This window comes from Nerophis ophidion, linkage group LG01 (assembly GCF_033978795.1).
Source record: "Nerophis ophidion isolate RoL-2023_Sa linkage group LG01, RoL_Noph_v1.0, whole genome shotgun sequence".
Taxonomy (NCBI): domain Eukaryota; kingdom Metazoa; phylum Chordata; class Actinopteri; order Syngnathiformes; family Syngnathidae; genus Nerophis; species Nerophis ophidion.
Genome location: NC_084611.1, coordinates 26,426,661 through 26,449,737, shown reverse-complemented (window position 1 = coordinate 26,449,737; position 23,077 = coordinate 26,426,661). Strand labels below are relative to the sequence as shown.

Here is a 23,077-nt window from a genome sequence, read left to right as displayed (position 1 = left end):
CGGAGACGCGTGCAGCTCATTCCTGGATGTGTGCACCAGTGAGCGTGTCCCGAGTGGCGCACAGATGGACGAGCGGCGCTGGCAGGGGTCTGAATCGTAACAAATAAAAAATTAACAAAATAGTAAAGCATTACACAACCCATCCATCCATCCATTTTTTACCGCTTGTCCGTTTTGGGTTGGCGGGGGATCGCTGGAGCCTATCTCAGCTGTGTTTGTCGGTAGGCGGGGTACACCCTGGACAAGTCGCCACCTCATCGCAGGCTTTACACAACAAACAATGGCAAAAATCTTCCCATGTAATGGTGACGGGTACAGCAGGGTTGTACAGTGCAAGCCTTTCACTCGTGTATGCGCCTAAAACCAAATTGTGCAGCTATAAAAATTCAAATGTAGCATACATATGAGTACAGGTTTCGATCCTTTCATTCTTATTTTGCTCCTGAAGCATCCATTCCTCAGAATGTTACAATACTTATAAGCGGGGATTGGTCTGGAAGAGAACGGCTATTTGTGAAAGTTTTAATGTTTTTTATTAGAATAAATACAAATATAAAATAAAATGCTGTCGGGGCTTTACTGGGACTATATAGTAAGAAGGGATTTATATGACCCCATTATTTGGTGGATCTTGCTTGAGAGCAAAGTGGGAGGTTAATCATTTGGCAATGCGGTCTGCTGAAAATGATAGAAAGTGCCACTCTACATAGCAACTGATGATCTGGTCAAAGTTGGAATTGCCACAAAAGACATTTTAAGATATTCAAAACTCTACTGCCGTCTGGTGACTAAAGTGGACGATGCACCCCCTTTGTCACGTTTCATGTGTCAGGCAAACTGCGACAAACATATGAATCCCCTTTCTACTTACTATGCATGTTTCTGACAAGGCTACAGCTCCTTCTAGTCTTGGTGTACCACTGTCACTTGTACAATTGAATTATGGATGTACAAACCCCGTTTCCATATGAGTTGGGATATTGTGTTAGATGAAAATATAAACGGAATACAATGATTTGCAAATCAATTTCAACCCATATTCAGTTGAATATGCTACAAGGACAACATATTTGATGTTCAAACGGATAAACATTTTTTTTTTGCAAATAATCATTAACTTTAGAGTTTGATGCCGGCAACACGTGACAAAGAAGTTGGGAAAGGTGGCAATAAATACTGATAAAGTTGAGGAATGGTCATCAAACACGTATTTGGAACATCCCACAGGTGTGCAGGCTATTTGGGAACAGGTGGGTGCCATGATTGGGTATAAAAACAGCTTCCCAAAAAATGCTCAGCCTTTCACAAGAAAGGATGGGGCGAGGTACACCCCTTTGTCCACAACTGCATGAGCAAATAGTCAAACAATTTAAGAACAATGTTTCTCAAAGTGCAATTGCAAGAAATTTAGGGATTTCAACATCTACAGTCCATGATATCATCAAAAGGTTCAGAGAATCTGGAGAAATCACTCCACTTAAGCGGGATGGCCGGAAACCAACATTGAATGACCGTGACCTTCGATCACTCAGACGGCACTGTATCAAACACAGACATCAATTTCTTAAGGATATCACCACATGGGCTCAGGAACACTTCAGAAAACCACTGTCACTAAATACAGTTTGTTGCTACATCTGTAAGTGCAAGTTAAAGCTCTACTTTGCAAAGCGAAAGCCATTTATCAAAAACATTCAGAAACGCCGCCGTCTTAATTGGGCCCGAGGTCATCTAAGATGGCCTGATGCAAAGTAGAAAAGTGTTCTGTGGTCTGACGAGTCCACATTTCAAATAGTTTTTGGAAACTGTGGACATTTGTGTCCTCGGGAACAAAGAGGAAAAGAACCATCCGGATTGTTATAGGCGCAAAGTTCAAAAGCCAGCATCTGTGATGGTAGGGGGGTGCATTAGTGCCCAAAGTGGGTAACTTACACTTTTGCGAAGGCACCATTAATGCTGAAAGGTACATAAAGGGTTTTGGAGCAACATATACTGCCATTCAAGCAACGTTATCATGGACGCCCCTGCTTATTTCAGCAAGACAATGCCACGCCACGTGTTACAACAGCGTGGCTTCTTAGTAAAAGAGTGCAGGCACTAGACTGGCCTGCCTGTAGTCCAGACCGGTCTCCCATTGAACATTTTGAAGCCTAATATACGACAACAGAGACCCCGGACTGTTGAACAACTTAAGCAGTACATTAAGCAAGAATGAGAAAGAATTCCACCTGAAAAGCTTGAAAAATGTGCCTCCTCAGTTCCGGAAAGTTTATTGAGTGTTGTTTAAAGAAAAGGTGATGTAACAGTGGTGAACATGCCCTTTCCCAACTACTTTGGCATGTGTTGCAGCCATGAAATTCTAAGTTGAATATTACATATGGAAACAGGGTTTGTAGTTGACAGTGGTGTAAAAAGTGGTGTACCGGTAACTGTTTCTAATATTGTGGTAATAGTGCCACTGTAAAAGTGCAGAGAGTATGCATTGTACCCTTCTGAAAAAAACAGTTCATTATATTTCTTCTTGAATGAGTGAGATTCAGTCTCATTTCAAAAAACCCTTCAAGAACATTTTCAATAAATGCTTTTTCCTCCCAACTCTTAACACAGTATTAATACTCACGTTAGCAAGCACTCTCCACCCTGCATCACTCTCGCACTACAGCTGTGACGCTTAATTGGGGTTATTTTCAAACTGCCTTAAGCTTAAAGCATGTGCGCCGCCACACGTACCGCACATGCAGAGCCGTGAACTCAAGAATCATAAAGCCACTCATTACTAGGATGTTTCCTTTATGTACATACAAAAAAAGGATGATTGCCAACTTTTAGTGTACATCCTGCAGCGTAACACCCCCACAGCGAGCCGCCTTCTGTACGCTCACAGAGATACAAACCCTTCAAATAATTTGGAGTGCATTCACGCCGGTCTGAATGGTTTCCACAGCGACCGTGAAACTGCTATGTGAGCACCAGTGTTCTCCTAGTGTGCATATTTGGCTTTGTGTAGCCGACACACAGACGCAGTTTGCGCCTTCTTCTCATGGTGCAGCGTCGATTATTGACCACAGATAAAAAAAGAGATACACCAAATAGATTGATCTCTGGCCACACATTAGTTATCTGCTCCACAGGTGTGTGAAAAAATAAGAACATTCTTGCTGCGGCTGATATTCCTGCACACAAATGGGTGAACATTTGTCGTGACATGCACACAGAATGTGTTGCCTGTGCTATTTTTTTATGACAAAAACACCATATGGTGGCTATTTTATTAAACACCATACGTCAGATTGACTGGAAATTGTACTTCACAAAAACACCCACTGTAACTTTAGGGTGTTTTGCTGCATGACCATAAAACTTGAGACTCACCCTTAGGGGACTGACAAGTAAGCGTGTAAAGTTGGAGCAAGAGTCGTTTAAAAAACATGTTGGCTGTCAAGCAAAACATATTTGCAAGGGCACAGGTGGGACTTACCCAGCTGACATTGATACAACAATGATTATACATACAGTGGGGCAAAAAAGTATTTAGTCAGCCACCGGTTGTGCAAGTTCTCCCACTTAAAATGATGACAGAGGTCTGTAATTTTCATCATAGGTACACTTCAACTGTGAGAGACAGTGAAAAAAAATCCAGGAATTCACATTGTAGGAATTTTAAAGAATTTATTTGTAAATTATGGTGGAAAATAAGTATTTGGTCAACCATTCAAAGCTTTCATTGATGGAAGAAGGTTTTGGCTCAAAATCTCACGATACATGGCCCCATTCATTCTTTCCTTAACACGGATCAATCGTCCTGTCCCCTTAGCAGAAAAACAGCCCCAAAATATGATGGTTCCACCCCCATGCTTCACAGTAGGTATGGCGTTCTTGGGATGCAACTCAGTATTCTTCTTCCTCCAAACACAACTAGTTGAGTTTATACCAAAAAGTTCTATTTTGGTTTCATCTGACCACATGACATTCTCCCAATCCTCTGCTGTATCATCCATGTATCCATTTTGGTATAAACTCAACTCGTCGTGTTTGGAGGAAGAAGAATACTGAGTTGCATCCCAAGAACACCACACCTACTGTGAAGCATGGGGGTGGAAACATCATGCTTTGGGGCTGTTTTTCTGCTAAGGAGACAGGACGATTGATCCGTGTTAAGGAAAGAATGAATGGGGCCATGTATCGTGAGATTTTGAGCCAAAACCTCCTTCCATCAATGAGAGCTTTGAATGGTTGACCAAATACTTATTTTCCACAATAATTTACAAATACATTCTTTAAAATTCCTACAATGTGAATTACTGGATTTTTTTTCACATTCTGTCTCTCACAGTTGAAGTGTACCTATGATGAAAATTACAGACCTCTGTCATTTTAAGTGGGAAAACTTGCACAATCTGTGGCTGACTAAAAACTTTTTTGCCCCACTGTACTTGATTTTTAAAACAGACTTCTCAAAAACGTTGCAAAATAGTGGTATTTGTAAATTGAGACAACGTTGATGTCTAAAGTTGGATCCTTAGACTAAGACTTAGACTTCCTTCCATGCTGTTAGTGGGAAAATGACCAAGTCAAATCAACGTCACAACACTGACTAAATGTCGTCAAAAAGCATGTTGTTGCAACGTTGTATTTGGGTTGTAGAATATTGGTTGGGAAATGACCAAATTTCAATGGTCAATTCAACGCCAGAACCCAATTTTGTCAAAAGGCATGTTGTTCCAAAGTTAGGTTTGAGGTTGCTCAACTTCAGGACCTAATTCAATACGTTCTCAACATTGTTTTATTGCCTCGTGCAACTACTAATTTGTATTTGCCTAATGCAGGGGTTGGGAACCTAAAACGTTGAAAGAGCCATATTGGACCAAAAATAAAAAGTAAAAAATCGGTCTGAAGCCAGAAAAAATGAAAAAAATGTATATAAGTTAAGTGAATTATATTTATATAGCGCTTTTCTCTAGTGACTCAAAGCGCTTTACATAGTGAAACCCAATATCTAAGTTACATTTTTTTAAACCAGTGTGGGTGGCACTGGGAGCAGGTGGGTAAAGTGTCTTGCCCAAGGACACAACGGCAGTGACTAGGATGTCAGAAGCTTGAATCGAACCTGCAACCCTCAAGTTACTGGCACGGCCACTCTACCAACCGAGCTATGCCGCCCCATATAAGTGTTATAATGAAGGCAACACATGACCTAAGTTTCTATATAGCCTACTAACAAAATGACTATGTGTTGCAGGCTGAAGCAAATCTTCGTTGAAAGAAATGTTGAAATGTAATATTTATTCTACACATTTTTTTCCACCTTAGAAACCAATAGCAAATCAGAGGCTACTCAGAAGGTCAGATAACTCCTGGAAACAATTGGCCAAATTTAATGGCCAAAGGTAGAGATTTATGTGTCCAAGTTAAAGGAAACGGCAGGCTGTATTCTTTTAATAGATTTATTACAATATTTGGCAAGTTAGGTAATGTTTGCTGTGGTCTGGAACAAACTGGCACACACACGACTATCTGAAATGCAGCCAATATTACATACAGATAATGTGTCATGAGACATGCACAACTAAATTATATACAAAGAGGATAAAAGTAAAGAATATTAAATCAGCTCAAATATACCTACAAATAAGGCATAATGATGCAATATGTACATACAACTAGCCTAAATAGCATGTTAGCATTGATTAGCTTGCATCATGCAAAGACCAAATATGCTTGATTTGCACTCCAACAAGTCAATAATAACAACAGAGTGCACCTTTGTGCATCCACGCGCAGCATAAAACATGTGGTAGAAAACATGAGAGAAAGAAGGAGTAAAAAATTTGGAAAATAGAGGGACCCCCGGTGCCCTGTGTTTTGCTTGATAGGGACCAGGTATTTTCAACCAAACACGTTCAAATTCTGCACACACTTTAGTTCGGGCTGCATGGTTTGGACCAGGAGTGTCAAACTCATTTTAGATCGGGGGCCACACGGAGAAAAATGTACCTCTAATTGGCTCGGACGGGTAAAATCACAGCACGATTACTTAAAAATAAAGACAACTTCCGATTGTTTTCTTTTAAAAAAAATAGAACAAGCAGATTCAGAAAATGTACAAATCATATCTTTTTTAATTTTTTTTTTACACTTACATGTTGTGGTTAATAGTATTCCATCTTTATTTGTCGTTATTTATACTTTCTGAATAAAATATGTGATGGTGTTCATCAGTCAACTCGTTGGTGTTAATTTTCAATCTATCAAGATAAAATAATAATATCAAAATGTAATTACAGTATGTTATTTCTGTAGTTTGCTCATTTTCCTCGAGTGATGCACTAACATGTGGTTTATTTTTTTTTACAAATGTAGCATAATCTACAAAGATACAAAGGATTGCCATTGCGACATCTAGTGGACGCATTTAGAACAGCGGTTTCTTTCATTCCAAAATTTTGCCTCATTTTTATACAAACATACTGTACTTAGTAAACTCATCCCGCGGGCCAGATAAGTTTGACACCCCTGGTTTAGACAATATAGATAATTAAATACATTTGGCTTTTAATGTTATCATTGTGTCGTTATAATGCATGTTGACGACACATTCTAATTTGACCTTGAAAAGCGAACAAAAGCGTCCTAAACACACCGCAGCGTTCTTGCTAGCGGCTAATGTCCCTCCACAGTGCAAAGCCACTTGTAAATCAGTGATCCTTGCCTCTATGGCAGCAAATAAACTACGTTTCTTACAACTATTATTACTGCGGAATAGCTAAACATGCTGCACTACACACGGTAGGAGGATATAACTATTGCAATGTCGTATGGTGTAACACGTATCCCAGTTATCTTACAAAACTGGACATTCTTCAGAAGAAAGTCATACGTTTTATATTATGGGCAAACTTTAATGCTCCTTGAAATCCTCTTTTTTATGGGTACAATCTTCTGAAGCTTACGGAGTGCAACAGATTTCACAGTGCTTGTATTATGTGTAACGTAGTATATGGATTTCATTCTAGACTCCCAGCTCATTCCAGTGACCACTACTTCTCATTAACAAAATACTAGAAAGAAGTATACAAACTTTATTAAGAGAGAAAAATGGCCATCTAAAGTGTACAAGCTTTAGTATAGCCTGTCAAGGACTGATGATCTAGAATGAGGTTGCTAGCTCTATAAAAGAATCAACATTTTTAAACATTTTTAAAAAGCGTTTTAAGCTAAATTTGTTACGATGTTATGCTTAATACATTTAGCATACCCCTTATGGTTGAGGGATTCACATCAGTCGCATAATTTTGGTCTTGACCTGTGTATGTATGGTGAGATTATCACAGATCTTCAAGATGCAACTGTTATGGTACAGCCGGGAAGATGGAGACGGCACAGATGCAGGGACGTCATTTAGCCCTATTTTATTTAACAACGGATATGAGGCGTGTAACTAATCCAAATATGTGTGGTGTGCGACTGTGTGTAGTGATTAACTGGGTGTTACCACAAGTGTTGAGCGAGGTGCGGAAGTCCATGAAGGGCAAAGCGAGCTCGGAGATCCAGGGACGGGCAGGAGGTCGGGGGCAAGAGCGAGGCGTCAAAGTCCATGTCCAGGTGGGAAGTCGAAATCCAAAGAAGCAGCCAGGGAACCAGAGGGAATACGGGGAGACGAGACACACTGCTCGTGACGAGGAAGCGGAGGAATGCTGCTGGACGGCGACAAGGAGCACAAGACAAATGAACACAGAGGGGGAGAAACACAGACTCTCACTATTATGTTAGATCCACTATGGACTGGACTTTCACAATATTATGTCAGACCCACTCGACGTCCATTGCATCCGTCTCTACCCACATTTGCGATCCTCTCCAAGGTTTCTCATAGTCATTCTCATCGACGTCCCACTGGGTTGTGAGTTTTTCCTTGCCCTTATGTGGGCACTGATCCGCGAATGTCGTTTTGGCTTGTGCAGCCCTTTGAGATACTTGTGATTTAGGGCTATATAAATAAACATTGATTGATTGATTGAACACAGAGAGAGAGAGAGAGAGAGTGCATATAGAGTTAGTTGTTTCGGATTACTGTACGGAACAGAAAACTACGTTCTTGTCCGGAATGCAGGTTTAAGAAGGCTTAAGAAACCCGGCGTCTCATCAGCACAGGTGTGCAGATTGCTGATTGATTGCACCGGTGCAGGTACTGCCGCAGTGGAGGTGCGTTCAGCACAGTGCACAAATTAATGCGCATTAGAATACGCCTTTTAGTCAAGCTTGAATAAAAGGATATTGAGACTGATTTGGTGGATTTAAAGATTCCTTTTTTATTTATAAATGTATTTGTAAATGAGTATTTGGTAGATTTTCAAATGTATTGTATTGTGTGGCGGTTGCCCCCCAGGGGTTTCTTTGGACCACCAAGCACCGACATGAGAGCCCGGTTCAGGGTTACAATACAGCTTTATTGTGCCAATGTTCGCAGGTTGCTTTTCAGCAATTCGCTTATGTCTCTCCGGCAGACTCGCTCTCGCCCTCACGTCAGCTCCCCTGCAGCTCGCACACCTCTCTCCTCCCGGCTGCTGCTTACACAGAGCGACAGGTGATTAGACAACAACGCCCACCTGGGCCATTTACGCACCTGTTGCTGATTTCAAGGCCAGTCCCGGCACACCCCATTCCGCTGCAAGCCCGCAGGCCAAACCCTCCTCCACATATTGTATTGTAGTTTGAATATTATAGGATGATGTATATTTTAACTGTTGGTCCTTGTCCATAAGCTGTGTGCTTCTAGGGATAACCTTTTTGAAGAAAGAACTATGATATTAACAAAATAAACAATAAGGTAATACAAAATTATGTCTGTCTGTAAATAAAAATAAAAAAAAATAGCTAACCGCAAACTAGAGCTCTTAAAGTGGAACTGCCATTTTTACTTTTATTTTAAAATGTTGCCTATCGATTACAACCAATATTTCACCCTCCCAGGGTCATTAACTTAAGGCACACATATTCATCGACACAGGGCAGAGATGTGATTTCAAAGATACACAAATACATGTATTTAATTGTTATAAAAGACACAAACATTCTAAATTGTAGCTGGAACAGACGGCAGAGGAGGCGACAAATAATTGAGGGCTGGAGCTTACCATGACGGCAGAGCAACCAGGGATTAAATAACCAGACCAAACATCACCAGTGAATCTAACTAAAGTACTTGTGAGAAATACAACCACCAGCATAAGGGATGCCGCTCGTGTTGGCCCATAGAGCCTGTAAGCACTTATGTTGTCCTGATACCAATATTCTGGTACCGGTACCAAAATTATTTTGATACTTTTCGGTACTTTTCAATACTTTTCTAAATAAAGGAGAGCACAAAAAGTTACATTATTGGCTTTATTTTAACAAAAAAATCTTACGGTACATTTTAACATATGTTTCCTACTGCAAGTTTGATAAAATAGTGAACATACAAGACGACTTGTCTTTTATCAGTAAGTAAGCAAACAAAGGCTCCTAATTTAGTCTGCTGACATATGCAGTAACATATTGTGTCATTCCCCAATGTATTATTTTGTCAAAATTATTAAGGACAAGTGGTAGAAAATGAAGTATTAATCTACTTGTTCATCTACTGTTAATATCTGCTTTCTTTCTTTATTTCTTTCTTTCTTTCTTTCTTTCTTCCATCCATCCATTTTCTACCGCTTATTCCCTTTCGGGGTCGCGGGGGGCGCTGGCGCCTATCTCAGCTACAATCGGGCGGAAGGCGGGGTACACCCTGGACAAGTCGCCACCTCATCGCAGGGCCAACACAGATAGACAGACAACATTCACACTCACATTCACACACTAGGGCCAATTTAGTGTTGCCAATCAACCTATCCCTTTCTTTCTTTCTTTCTTTCTTTCTTTCTTTCTTTCTTTCTTTCTTTCTTTCTTTCTTCCTTTCTCTTTTAACATTTTCTATCTACACTTCTGTTAAAATTTAATAATCATTTACATTAGTTTAGGATGATACTACAAATTTGGGTATCAATTCGATACCAAGTCGTTACCGGATCATACAGTGGTCATATTCAAAGTCCTCATGTGTCCAGTGACATTTTTCTGAGTTTATAAACATACTATAAATGTTTGTAAAAGATGTGGTGATGCCAAAAAATATCAACATAATCATAGTAGTATTGACTAAATACGCTCCTGTACTTGGTATCATTACAGTGGATGTTAGGTGTAGATCCACCAATGGCGTTTGTTTACATTTTGACGCTGGTGAGCTACGGTGTGTAGTGAAACATGTTTAGCTATTCTTAGTCCTGCATGAATAATACTTATTTGTTGCCATGGAGGCGAGGATTAGTGATTTGAAAGTACCTAAAAACACCTGCATGGATAATACTTGTAAGAAACTTACTTTTTTTGTCGCCATGGAGGCGAGGGTTAGTGATTTGAAAGTACCTAAAAACACCTGCATGAATAATACTTGTAAGAAACTTACTTTATTTGTCGCCATGGAGGCGAGGGTTAGTGATTTGAAAGTAGGTAAAACACTGCCGACTGTGGCTGGACTTTAGCCGCTAGGTAGCTAGTCATGTCTTACAGCACCTCTTCCTGAGGGCGTTTCAGTGTTATAACTTCACCTTTGTCGTTAGTTTTTAAGCCAAAATGCGTCCATTCTTCCTTTTGTGTTTACACAACTTGTCTGCTTCTAAGCACTCTGTGATTATGCGCTGCCGAACATGCTCCTCTGCTTGTAAACCAGCAATGACATGACGTGACGACGACAGGGGCGCGGGGTTTTGGGGGACCGGTACTTTTCAGAGGTGGTGTAGTAACGAATTTGATTCAATAGTATTGGGGTACTATACTAATACCTATACTATACCGTACAACCCTACTAAGCACACAAACACACAAAAAGAAATGTTTAGATTGCCACTACTCTTGTCCACACAAACTAATGAAACAATGTCTTCCCAGCGTATTTGGACACATTCTATACAAGCTATATTTTTTAACATCAAAGGAAAGAAACAAAACACATGGTTGATAAATAATTAAAAAAACAGCGCTCTAAATAATGAATATACAAAAAAGGAATACAAACAAAATAACAGCCAAAACAACAGTGTCCACCGACAATTGCATGGTAATGATGTGTCACAGCCCATAGTTAAATTGTTTGTACCAGCCAGACAAGTCGTGCTGCACCCGGCATGCACCCAAGGCGGAGCCCAGAGTAACCTGTGGCAGCTGCACTTTGCAGGCTTAATTGGTGATTAGCACCGCTGTTTCACCTTACCGCTATACCGGCTACACTGCACGGGGAACAAGAAAGCGAACCTTCAAAACAGTACGCCCTTGATTATCAGACAGGTAAGAAAGCACACTTTTTTTTGCCTCATGCACTTCTCTCAGAACCATTGCCGGACTGCGCAACACTCAGTGGCTGTCCTCGTCAATAGCCCACCTGCCGCAAGCATGCCACACACCAAATGCCAAGACCAGTGAGAGAGAGCATGGCTTTGGTGATACCACCATTTCAAGGGAGTTCCCCAATAAACATTTCCTGTTAACGCACACAGCGCCACCCAAATGCAAGGAATTTACTAAAGGGCTCCCTGCCACACTAACTTGTAAAAAAAACGTAAATAAAAGTCGGAGCCAATGGGAGGTTCTCTATTCCACCCATCAAACCCAATAAATAACCATCAAAAAAACGCCAATAATACTCCATTTAGATTTCGTGACTTGAATGTTAACCAAGTATTAGTGATATTGTTATTATAAGTGCTAACGCTGACAAACTATTTATAGCGTGATCCCTACCGTGTTTGCCTATGTTTACATCATCTGCTGCCTTCTTGCTTCCTTGCCGTGGAGGTTTATTGTGGATCAAAAATCATGCATCTCACCTGGATAGAAGAAGGCTGAGGATGTATACCGACAAGCTGGTACACTTCGACGGCCAAATTAGACCCCGAAATGGCCAGAACGACACAAAAAGCCACTTGGTCCCACCTTCCCTCTCTTTGCGAGGGTTATGAGTCATTCTTCATCTAAATGGGAAAATAGAAACACCCTAGCAGTCGGCATCCTAATGACAGCAAACATTGTACAATGACTGATGTTTTGTTATGTTTGTTGGCTCTCATGAAGTCTGCAGTGAGTAATAATCAGTGATGTTAAAAAAAAGCAAAAGTGGTGATGCGTTTCTGAAATTAATGCGTCGTGTATGCTTAAAATTATCAAAATACGTAAATATTATTATTAATGTGCCTTTTTATATGTTACTGAAGTGAGTTAATGAACTCATATAGTGTTTTGCATATGGTAAATGTTCATATTCATCTTGGAGAAAGCAAACCACCAAGTTTAATTGGTGTTATTTCAGCTGGAGCACATGATAAGAAAAAGTCCCTTAGTTTGATATACGCAGGTGGATCACTTCTCGTAGGAAAGAGGCCCTATTTAGGACTTCGGATTGTAAAAGTGATAGCCCTATCCTTGAGAAGAGCTCAACGCCAACATGTAAGTTATGACTTAAAGCTATGATGTGCCGTTAGGGACATTATTCAGAATTACCTCTTACGTACACTACTGAAATACTCTTACATACACTACTGAAATGCTCTTACATGCACTACTGAAATACTCTTCCATACACTACTGAAATTATGAGGGGCCGTTAGGGACATTATTCAGAATTACCTCTTACATACACTACTGAAATGCTCTTACATACACTACTGGAATGCTCTTACATACACTACTGAAATGCTCTTACATACACTACTAAAATGCTCTTCCTTACACTACTGAAATGATCTTACATACACTACTGACATATAAAGCAGTTGTTTTTCAGACACTTACACACTAACATCTCCTTTTATGGTCAGGGTGTGCTCTCTTGACTTAGCACACACACACACACACACAGGCAGGAAGGTGGAATACAAAATTGATAGTTTGGCTCTTCCAAGTTAGGAGAGCCTCATTTTCTTGACCTTACCTCCTCCAGGTACAGCAGACCTGTATATTGACGATCGCAAAGCGTCTCTGACGTCTCTTTTGATCCAGCCCCACTGCTGTGTTACCATTCTGTCCGGACGAGGATGACAAGACCAGAAATACACATAATTTGAAAGCGAATTAAAACAAAAAACTTTTGACGTACTGTCTCGATAAGGATTGTGGATGGCAAAATCCCCCAAAAAGTGCAGTTCCTCTTTAAAAGCAAAAAAATGCAAAAAAACCAAATGATTTAATTCAAACCAGTAGTAGGAAATAATGTAAATATTTATTTGATATTATTACACCATCATCCTATGTTTTTGTTGATTATAATAGCAAACAAAACATGCAATGGATTGATACCCAAATGTGTTTTATCACTCAAAATGTATGTAAATTAATAATAGTTAAAAAAATAATACAGCTGGAAATTACCCAAAATGCATACGTTAGAAGCCATAGGAGCCTTTGTAAATGGTTGTATTATCATAAATATAAATAAATGATAAATGGGTTGTACTTGTATAGCGCTTTTCTACCTTCAAGGTACTCAGCGCTTTGACACTACTTCCACATTTACCCATTCACACACACATTCACACACTGATGGAGGGAGCTGCCATGCAAGGCGCTAACCAGCAACCATCAGGAGCAAGGGTGAAGTGTCTTGCTCAGGACAGAACGGACGTGACGAGGTTGGTACTAGGTGGGGATTAAACCAGGGACCCTTGGGTTGCGCACGGCCACTCTCCCACTGCGCCACACTGTCTAAATATACCAAATATTCTATCCTGATTTATATTGTTATTGCAGAAGGTTGCAATATATATATCACAATATAGCTTCTAGGCCAGGGGTCACCAACGCGGTGCCCGCGAGCACCAAGTCGCCCATAAGGACCAGATGAGTCGCCCGGTGGCCTGTTCTAAAAATAGCTCAAATAGCAGAACTTACCAGTAAGCTGCCTCTATTTTTTAAATTGTATTTATTTACTTGCTTAGTTTATTTGGTGTCCAGTTCAAAGTGTTTATGTTGTGTTACTGTGAGGATGTTCTCCCGAAATGTGTTTGTCATTCTTGTTTGGTGTGGCTTCACAGCATGGCGCATATTAGTAAGAGTGTTAAAATTGTTTATATCACAACCGTCAGTGTACTCTGTGTCGCCCAGTATGCCGTTCAATCTTGTACGTGTGTTTGCGGAAGCTGTACACAACATGTTACTGGACTAACAATCGGGTTTGTACATGTTGTTGAAGATGTCAAAGCACTTCCTTATTCTTGTCATCAGGATGAACACAATTGGATATTCGCAAGAACGTTAGCGGCTCCCATTGTCTGCTTTACTCTGTGAAACGGATTTAAATAGCTCTTTGAGTGGTAAAGGTGGCCGACCTCTGATGTATTTCAACGTGCGGGTGGCGGGCAGTTGCGGTTCTGATAAAATGTTGGTTCGGGTGTACGGTGGACTTTGGTGATGTGGTTGCGGATGATATAATTGCATATCCGCGCATCTCTAGTGGCTAGCTAGTTAAAATGGGATATTGTGATTTCACAAGACTGTCTTAGAAGTGATCATTTCAAAATGTTCAATTTGAAAAATGTGCACTTAGAGAAAATATAAAAATAAAGTGTTGCATATTGATATTTATCTGTTTCTATATATATTTATTGTGAGAAATCATAAAGATGATCAGTGTTTCCACAAAGATAAATATCATTATTTATTAATAACATAGAGTTAAAGGTAAATTGAGCAAATTGGCTATTTCTGGCAATTTATTTAAGTGGGTATAAAACTGGTAGCCCTTCGCATTAATCAGTACCCAAGAAGTAGCTCTTGGTTTCAAAAAGGTTGGTGACCCCTGTTCTAGGCCATATCAACCATTCCTCGTCATAGGAGGAAAAATAGAGACAAAAATCGCCACATTGTCTTCATGTGTTTACCTCGCTTAAAAGTGTGTACTGTAGTGGTTGCTTTATGGACATAACTCACCACAACTGCTTACTTGACTTTGTCATCATTATTCATTGTTCGATTGTGCACATAACAATGTTGTTCTGGGTTAGCATTCATATATGCAGTTAAGAGTGAGTAAGTTGGCTCGGCTCCTTTAAGTGACCTTCAGGAGATTTACCCAAAGGTGGGGGTTTGTTGTGACTGCCATTTTGAGTCACTTCATTATCGTGTTTTATTATTAAACGCGGCACAAGTTTTTGTGTGTCAAAGATACTACAAGTTGTCCCTCTTTTGCATTACAAGCACAACGGTACCAACTATTGTAGCGATTCCGGTAAAAAAACCCTGAAGTGACAATGCTTGTTTGTCGAGCCGAGTGACACATTTCAATTACAATTTTGGGGTTTGACAACATGTGGTGTTGTTAAACTCCACATGTATTTGTTAGATAAATAATAGCAACAGTAGGGGTGGATGCTTTAACCCATTTACCCCTTTTGTGTGCAAGGGTTTTGAAGTAAAATAGTTATTATACACAAAAAAATGTGTATGTTACAAGACTGTAGATTAATAACATTACAGCGTCACTCAAAACTGAACATTATTATTATTATATCTTTTAGTGTTTCGGATCTCTGGCCCACATAATTGCTTGACACTCATATACAGTATTATACACTTTCAGTGCATGTGATCTTCATACATAAACACACAGTTCAAGTAGGTACCCAGTGGGCGATAAAGCTCTGGGGGCATGAAGCTTCTGCTCTGCTGTAGTGTGCTGTGATGTTATTGTTATTGCTGGGCTGCATGCATCTCTAATAGTCACACATGGAGTGGAAAGGTGGCACAATTTACAGCATATGTCGTATATTGGAGTGTCTTACACAGTCTATAAGAAAAAGAGCCTCAAATGAACAATTGATACATATAATCACAGCAGTATGATGATTCTATGGGTCTACATTAAAACATTCTTGTTCATACTGCATTAATATATGCTCATTTTAAACTTTCATGCAGAGAGGGAAATCACAACTAAGTAAATTTAGCAAAACTATATTTATTAATCACTTTTAGGCAGTGGCACACAAATTCATGTAATTTCCAAAACAGAAAGTGCAATATTGTCAGAGACAAACAAGCTATTAGTGCACTTTTGTGCATGATGTCACTAAGATGACATATCAAAACAACACTAAATTAAAGTGCACTTTTTGTACAGAACGCCACTACAATAGTTAAAAACAAATAAAGTGCTCTTTTGTGCATGATGTTACTCAAGATATTTCAAAACCTGTCAAATAAAAATGAGCTGCATAATAGGAAATCGAATCGTGTATGTCCTTCGTTCCTTCTGTGGTAGGTTCCTGCGGACGTTATCCCCTTCTGTTGTTGATTTTTTTTTCATACTGTGTTGATCTGGAAATAGTTGTTTCGGCATTTTGTTGGTGTGGCACCGAACGGAGATGTTGACATGCAGAGTTTCAAGCACCCTTCATTCTCTAGCAGGTGACTTTTCAAATGATGCTACACATTAGCAGTGCTGCTACTTTTTGTAGCAACGCTTTTGCCGCATAATTGTCCAACATATTCCCACTTAAAGCCAAACCACCGACAGATGATGCACTGTGTGCTGTTTTTCTTGGGAATTAATTCTTCCTCCATTTGATACCAGATTGGTATTACCACTCGCAACGCACCGTTAGCATCACAGCTAATGTTACCCATGTAGCTATCTCTCTGCTCGGGGAGTACGGGTGACGTATGTAAGAAGGAGCGCTTGTTTATGTTTCCGTGAGAAGGAGAGACAAGAAAGAGCGAGAAACGCCTGTAGTGTAATGCCCGCAGATAAAAGCAACAGTGTGAGAACATATATTTTAATATAACGATATAGTTATTTTCTATATTGCACAGAGACAAATATATCGATATATCGAGTACATCGATATATCACCCAGCCCTAGTTTAAATTATCGTTATATTCTTATTGAATGTGTTACTGTACACTACAATATGTTTCTAACTACATAGCTTTTTAAAAATATATTCATAATAACGACATCGTGTAGAAGTGTAGATCGGCGCCATGGAGTTGATTATGTTGTTTTTGTTGTTTTTGTTTTTGAGTCATACAAGGTGCCTGAGTATGATCATCAGAAGTGCTTAAATCACTCTCGGGAGGCTGCTGAGATCGGAGCGTTGATGTTCATTGTAAACAACAGTACGGCAAGTGTCACACACATACCTTTTTAAAATGTGGGCATAGTAGATTAATCTGATGATGCTGACCATTGATGTTACTCCAAATGCAGCTACTGTCATCGTCATCTGACTCCAATCTGACAACACGTGCAGTTTTGAACCTTGAAAGTCTGATAAAATTAGTTCAACTAACATCCTTTTTAGTTCTCTTAAGTAATATTTTCTGGTGAACATCACATGTTACAGAACAATTTGCTAGTAGTATTAACTATTTCCATATAGGTTCAGTGGGTAGAGTGTCCGTCTTATAGTAATGTAGGTTTGATGTCTGATGTTTTTATTTTTTTTATTGTTTTTTTAATGTATATATGAATAGGTTTGCCGCTTTTGATAGCTGGTGTTTAGCGCTTTGTGTGTGTGTGAATTGGCTAATGGGTGAATGTAATAATTTATATACTGTATGTATATATATATATATATATATATATATATATATATATATATATATATACATATATATATGTATGTATGTATATATATATACGTATGTATATACTGTATATATACACATACATATATATACTGTACATACATATACATAAATATATACTGTATATATATATATATATATATATATATATATATATATATATATATATATATATATATATATATATATATTACTGACACACTATATACTTGCAGCTATATAAGTACAAACCATATAACATGTTGAGCCAATTGCAGGAACCTGATAAAATACATTGAACCAATATATTTTTACGTTATTTCAACTAATATTTTCAAGTTCATCTTATATCAGACTGAATGTCAACTCATTTTTTGAAGTGTAATATACTTGACACTGTAAGTTGGCCTTTTTTTTTCAAGACAATACCCCACTCTGTAAAAAAAATTTTTTGACTCAATTTAAATCAGTCAAACTAACAAGATGACCTGACTGAGTTAAGTAATTTCTGTAAAATTTTGATGACAAAAATGAATGTATACCATTTTGGTATAAGGCTGTAGTATAACAACATATGGAAAATATGAAGCAATGTGAATACTTCCCGGATGCACTGTAGGTGCATTATGGCACAAAACAATGACTTCCACGACGAAAACTTTGCTAATCTCTGGGAACCAAGCCATATGAATCTGGCCTTAAGGGTTCAGGTTGACATTCGATTGCGGATGTCTGGAACCGACCTCTGGGTCCACAAGATCAAAGGTGCTTTCAAAGACACCTTGGTTCAATTTGGAAATAATAATAGGTCCACTTAACAAGTTGGTGTCATTTAGCCAGCAGCAACAAAGTGCGTTACATGATTTAAAGGGTTCGAGTCCTGTTGAAGGACAATGAGGCTACCCAACCATTGCTCAAAATGTTCATGTATGAAGCATCCTAAGTTGAAAGAGCAACTTGGTTATAGTCTTTGGTCCTCTAAAACACAGTGAATTCTGAGATCGTTATCGCAGGTGGATTCCTCTTCAGAGCATCCTTCAAGGTGGTTTGTCCCTTGGGTGGGCATTTCTTTTACATAAAACACGTTAGTCCATGTGTTGAAGATGGATGGCCGTTGTATTTGTGTGATGTTTTTGTAGAAGGCGCCGATTGTGAGTGGTCTGTGGATGCAAACAAGGCACACGTTACATACTCAAGATCCAACTTCTGTGCATAGAGCTGGTGGTGTGACACGTTCACCTGTTTGTGTCTTAATTGAGGGGTTTCAACTTTATTACCACTTGCTTTCCTTCCTGTTATTTACTTTACTCCTGCACATGTTGTTAATCTGTATCGAGTACTTGGACTTTTGTCGGCAAACACATAAAGAACTGGGAGCGAACCAGCGACCCATTGCTCTACTTTGGTACAATTGGTCATGATGTGGGATTGAGGCAAAGTGTTGACTGCCTCCCAGTCATGCTCAGGAGCAGGGTTTTGCCACTTTCAGGCCTTGCTATGTTGCTTACTTTTCCACTCAGAACACTGTACCTGCGCTTTGCCGTGCTTAGCATTGTGTGAGGACAAACAACATCGTAAGCACAGATTGCCTCTTCTGAAAAAAATCTTGTCATTTTCTATGCGATTTTCTCTTAAAGGCCTACTGAAATGAGATTTTCTATTTTAAACGGGGATGGCAGGACCATTCTATGTGTCATACTTGATCATTTCGCGATATTGCCATATTTTTGCTGAAAGGATTTAGTAGAGAACATCCACGATAAAGTTCGCAACTGGAGAAAAGCTCTGCCTCTACCGGAAGTCGCAGACGATGACGTCACATGTTGATGGCTCCTCATATATTCACATTGATTTTAATGGGAGCCTCCAACAAAAACAGCTATTCAGACCGAGAAAACGACAATTTCCCCATTAATTTGAGCGAGGATGAAAGATTCGTGTTGGAGGATATTGATAGCGACGGACTAGAAAAAACTAACAAAAAAAAAACAACAAGTTAAAAAGAAAAAAAAAACGCGATTGCAATCGCGTTGAATTGAGACGGATGTATGTTTTTAGAGACATTTACTAGGATAATTCTGGGAAATCCCTTATCTTTCTATTGTGTTGCTAGTGTTTTAGTGAGTTTAACTGTACCTGATAGTCGGAAGTGTGTGCCCACGGTCGGGTGTTGACGCGCAGTGTCTTGGGGAAATCGAAAGCAGCTGTATGGACGGCACAAGCTCAGCTGATATCCGGTAAGAGGCGACTTTTTAACCACAATTTTCTCATCGAAACCTGCTGGTTGACAAATGGTCGGCATCCATGTCCGCTGTGATCCATACTAAAGTTTCACCTCCGTGAATTTTAAACAATGAATCACCGTGTGTTCGTGTGGCTAAAGGCTAAAGCTTCCCAACTCTGTCTTTCTACCTTGACTTCTCCAATATTAATTGAAAAAATTGCAAAAGATTCAGCAACACAGATCTCCAAAATACTGTGTAATTATGTCGTTAAAGCAGACGACTTTTAGCTGTGTTTGTGCAGCGCTCATATTCATAACAGCCCGTGACGTCACGTGTACACGTCATCATTACGCGACGTTTTCAAGAAAAAAGTCCCGGGAAATTTAAAATTGCAATTTAGTAAACTAAAAAGGCCGAATTGGCATGTGTTGCAATGTTAAGTTTTCATCATTGATATATAAACTATCAGACTGCGTGGTGGGTAGTAGTGGGTTTCAGTAGGCTTTTAAGGCTTGGCGTTTGTGTAAATGGTGCAGTTTTCTTATAAACAGGGTGTAGACAGCCATCCGATTTTGATGAGGATTCAGTTAAGTCAGAATTACCTCTAGAGTTTATCTCTGTTTTGCAGGATTAGATTATTTGATGTTTGTTTGGCTTCCAGTCCTGGTGATAATGGTCTTAGTGATGAAGCTGATTGATAATACTTTCTTCTTGTAGAACAAACTCGACAAAAATTTGAAGGGTAAATAATGCACAATCGCTCATTGTTTTTAAGATGTCCAAACTGAAGCCCACTCCCCTTGCAGACGAAAAGGAAGATTCTCAGCTGGACTCCTCACGCTGTGCTGAAGAAGAGTTCAGGATAGACTTCTTTGTCCTGATAGAAGTTTCAGCAAAAGATCATCTAACTTTGTGTAACTGTACAGTGAGAAAGGAGACGACACTGAGACAGGGATGTCGGATTAGCGTGCAGCGTGTTTATTTGCACAAATGTGTGACGTGTGTAATTAAACCAAATATGTGGTGTGTGACTATGTGACGCGATTCTCTGTTGATTGTTGCCAGGAGGTGCTGGAGGTGTGTGTTGAGGCAGATGCAGAAGTCCAGAAAAGGCAAGGCAGGCTCGGAGGTCCAGGGACAGGCAAGTGGTCAGGGGCTAGAGCAAGGCGTCGATGTCCAAGGGTAGGTCGAGATGCGGGACAGGCAGCAGGGAGTCCAAAGAGGATTCGGGGTGACGAGACACAGCTCGAAATCAGGGAATGACGCAAGGCTGCAGGATGACGACACAGGACAAGACAGAGTTAGCACAGAGGAGGGGAGACACAGAGAGCGAGAATGCACATGGAGAGGGAGCTAGAGACGTGAAGGCTTACTGTACGATACAGGTCGCTATGTTCTGGCACAAGAACGCAGGTTCGGCTGGCTTAAGAAGAGGGGAGCCTCGTCAGCACGCACAGCGGCAATTTGTACAGTGAAGATGCTGTAAATGAAGCATATGATATTTTCTTTCATACTTTCCTGATGCTGTATGACAAACGTTGTCCATGGAAACAATCTAGTAAGAAACAAAGGAAGAACAATTAATAGTGGATTACAAAATGGTTGACAAATGCTTGTAACACAAAGATCTATAGAGGCAGGATATAAGTACAGAGAGTACAGCAAAAATGAACCAAGCATTCTACAAACATGTAGGAAACAATGTCACGGTCAATTTTTAGACAACAAAAACAACATGAGATTACCTTGTGGCATCCTATATAGTATTATAAAATATGGTGCAAAGAAGAGTTACTCTCATTACACTTCATTCATTAACCGTGATACAAAAAATGTCAGTTAGAATAATCCATAGTGTTGGATACAGAGAACGCACAAACTCATAATTTATGGAATCAGAAATATTGAAATTGGATGATGTGGTGCATTTATTATGTACAAAGTACTAGTGTTTATAAAGTACAAAGAAGAATTATGACACACGTCTTGAATTTAATAAAAATAAGATATTATTCATCTTATTATGTGAGTCATAACTGACTTAACTTTTTTATGAAAATAACTGTTGTATTCAGAGCGAATTGATGTAAACTGTGTACAAATAAAGAACAGGAATTGAACATGTGTTAGTACTGGAATTGCTATGTAGTAGGGAAGGTGTAGGGTGCTCTTGCTTCTTTCTGCTCCTTTTCAGACATGTTGTAAAGAAAAATTTAAATACGTGATGTATCATATTGAAATCATTTACATGTTTGAAATCATCTTCAACCAACCAACCAACCAACCAACCAACCAACCAACAGACCAACCCCACTCTCCCTTGCCTCTTCTGACACACACAACATGTATCACTCCAAGCAGCATATTGAGGTGTCAGTAGCCGTACAGAGCACCAAGCCGCCACTTTGCCCGTCCTTTTGGCAGCTCAGTCATCGTTTTTATACAGCAGGCAGAACATTGGGGGTTTGTTTTGGTCCGCCGGAGATCCGTCTCGGAGGGTAGATTTTTTTCCGCCTCGAGTTGTATTTAAAACCCGAGGCGGAAATGTGTCGACCCGGGGTTGAGATGGGCAGAGGAGGTGTTAATGAGCTGCACCTGAGGAGTGTTTTGGAAAAAGAGGAATATTACACCTCAGTTTTAGAAGAACAGGCCAGCAAATTGCCGCCCTTACCTTGAAGCAAATGTGCCGCCTTCTCTATTTAAAATCGCCATCGTCGGGTGCATCAGGGACGGCAGAGAGGAGGAGTTCCAGAGCCTGGTGGAGGACTTTTCTGTCTGGTGCCACAGGATCCTCTTGCAGCTCAATCCATCACACAACAAGGAGCTGGTCATTGACTTTGGGAGGTTGAGTTTAAGGTCACAACCTATTGTGGTCGAGGGAGTCGAGGTACAGACTGTGGACTCATTCCGGTACCTCGAGGTGTGGGTGGAATATAAGCTGGACTGGACTGTTAACACAGACCACTTGTACAGGAAAGGACAGTGTACTTCCTGAGGGGGCTGCACTCCTTTAACATCTGTAAAAAACTATTGTGGATGTACTACCAGTCTGTTGTTGCCAGTGTTCTGTACTACATGGTAGTACAGAACACTGTCCAAGAAGAACAGTTCCAGACTGGAGAGTCTGATCAGGCGTTCCGGTTCTATAATCAGAATAAAACTGGACTCACTGGTGTTGGTGACAGAGAAGAGGACTGTAGAAAAAACTAGTGAG

At 39.8% G+C, this 23,077-nt stretch overlaps 1 protein-coding gene across 2 annotated transcripts in view; it reads left to right on the top strand.

Annotated features, from left to right (window-relative positions):
- rasgrf2b (Ras protein-specific guanine nucleotide-releasing factor 2b) overlaps positions 1 to 23,077 on the top strand; it is a 157,478-nt gene that overhangs the window by 30,724 nt on the left and 103,677 nt on the right. The window lies entirely within an intron of this gene.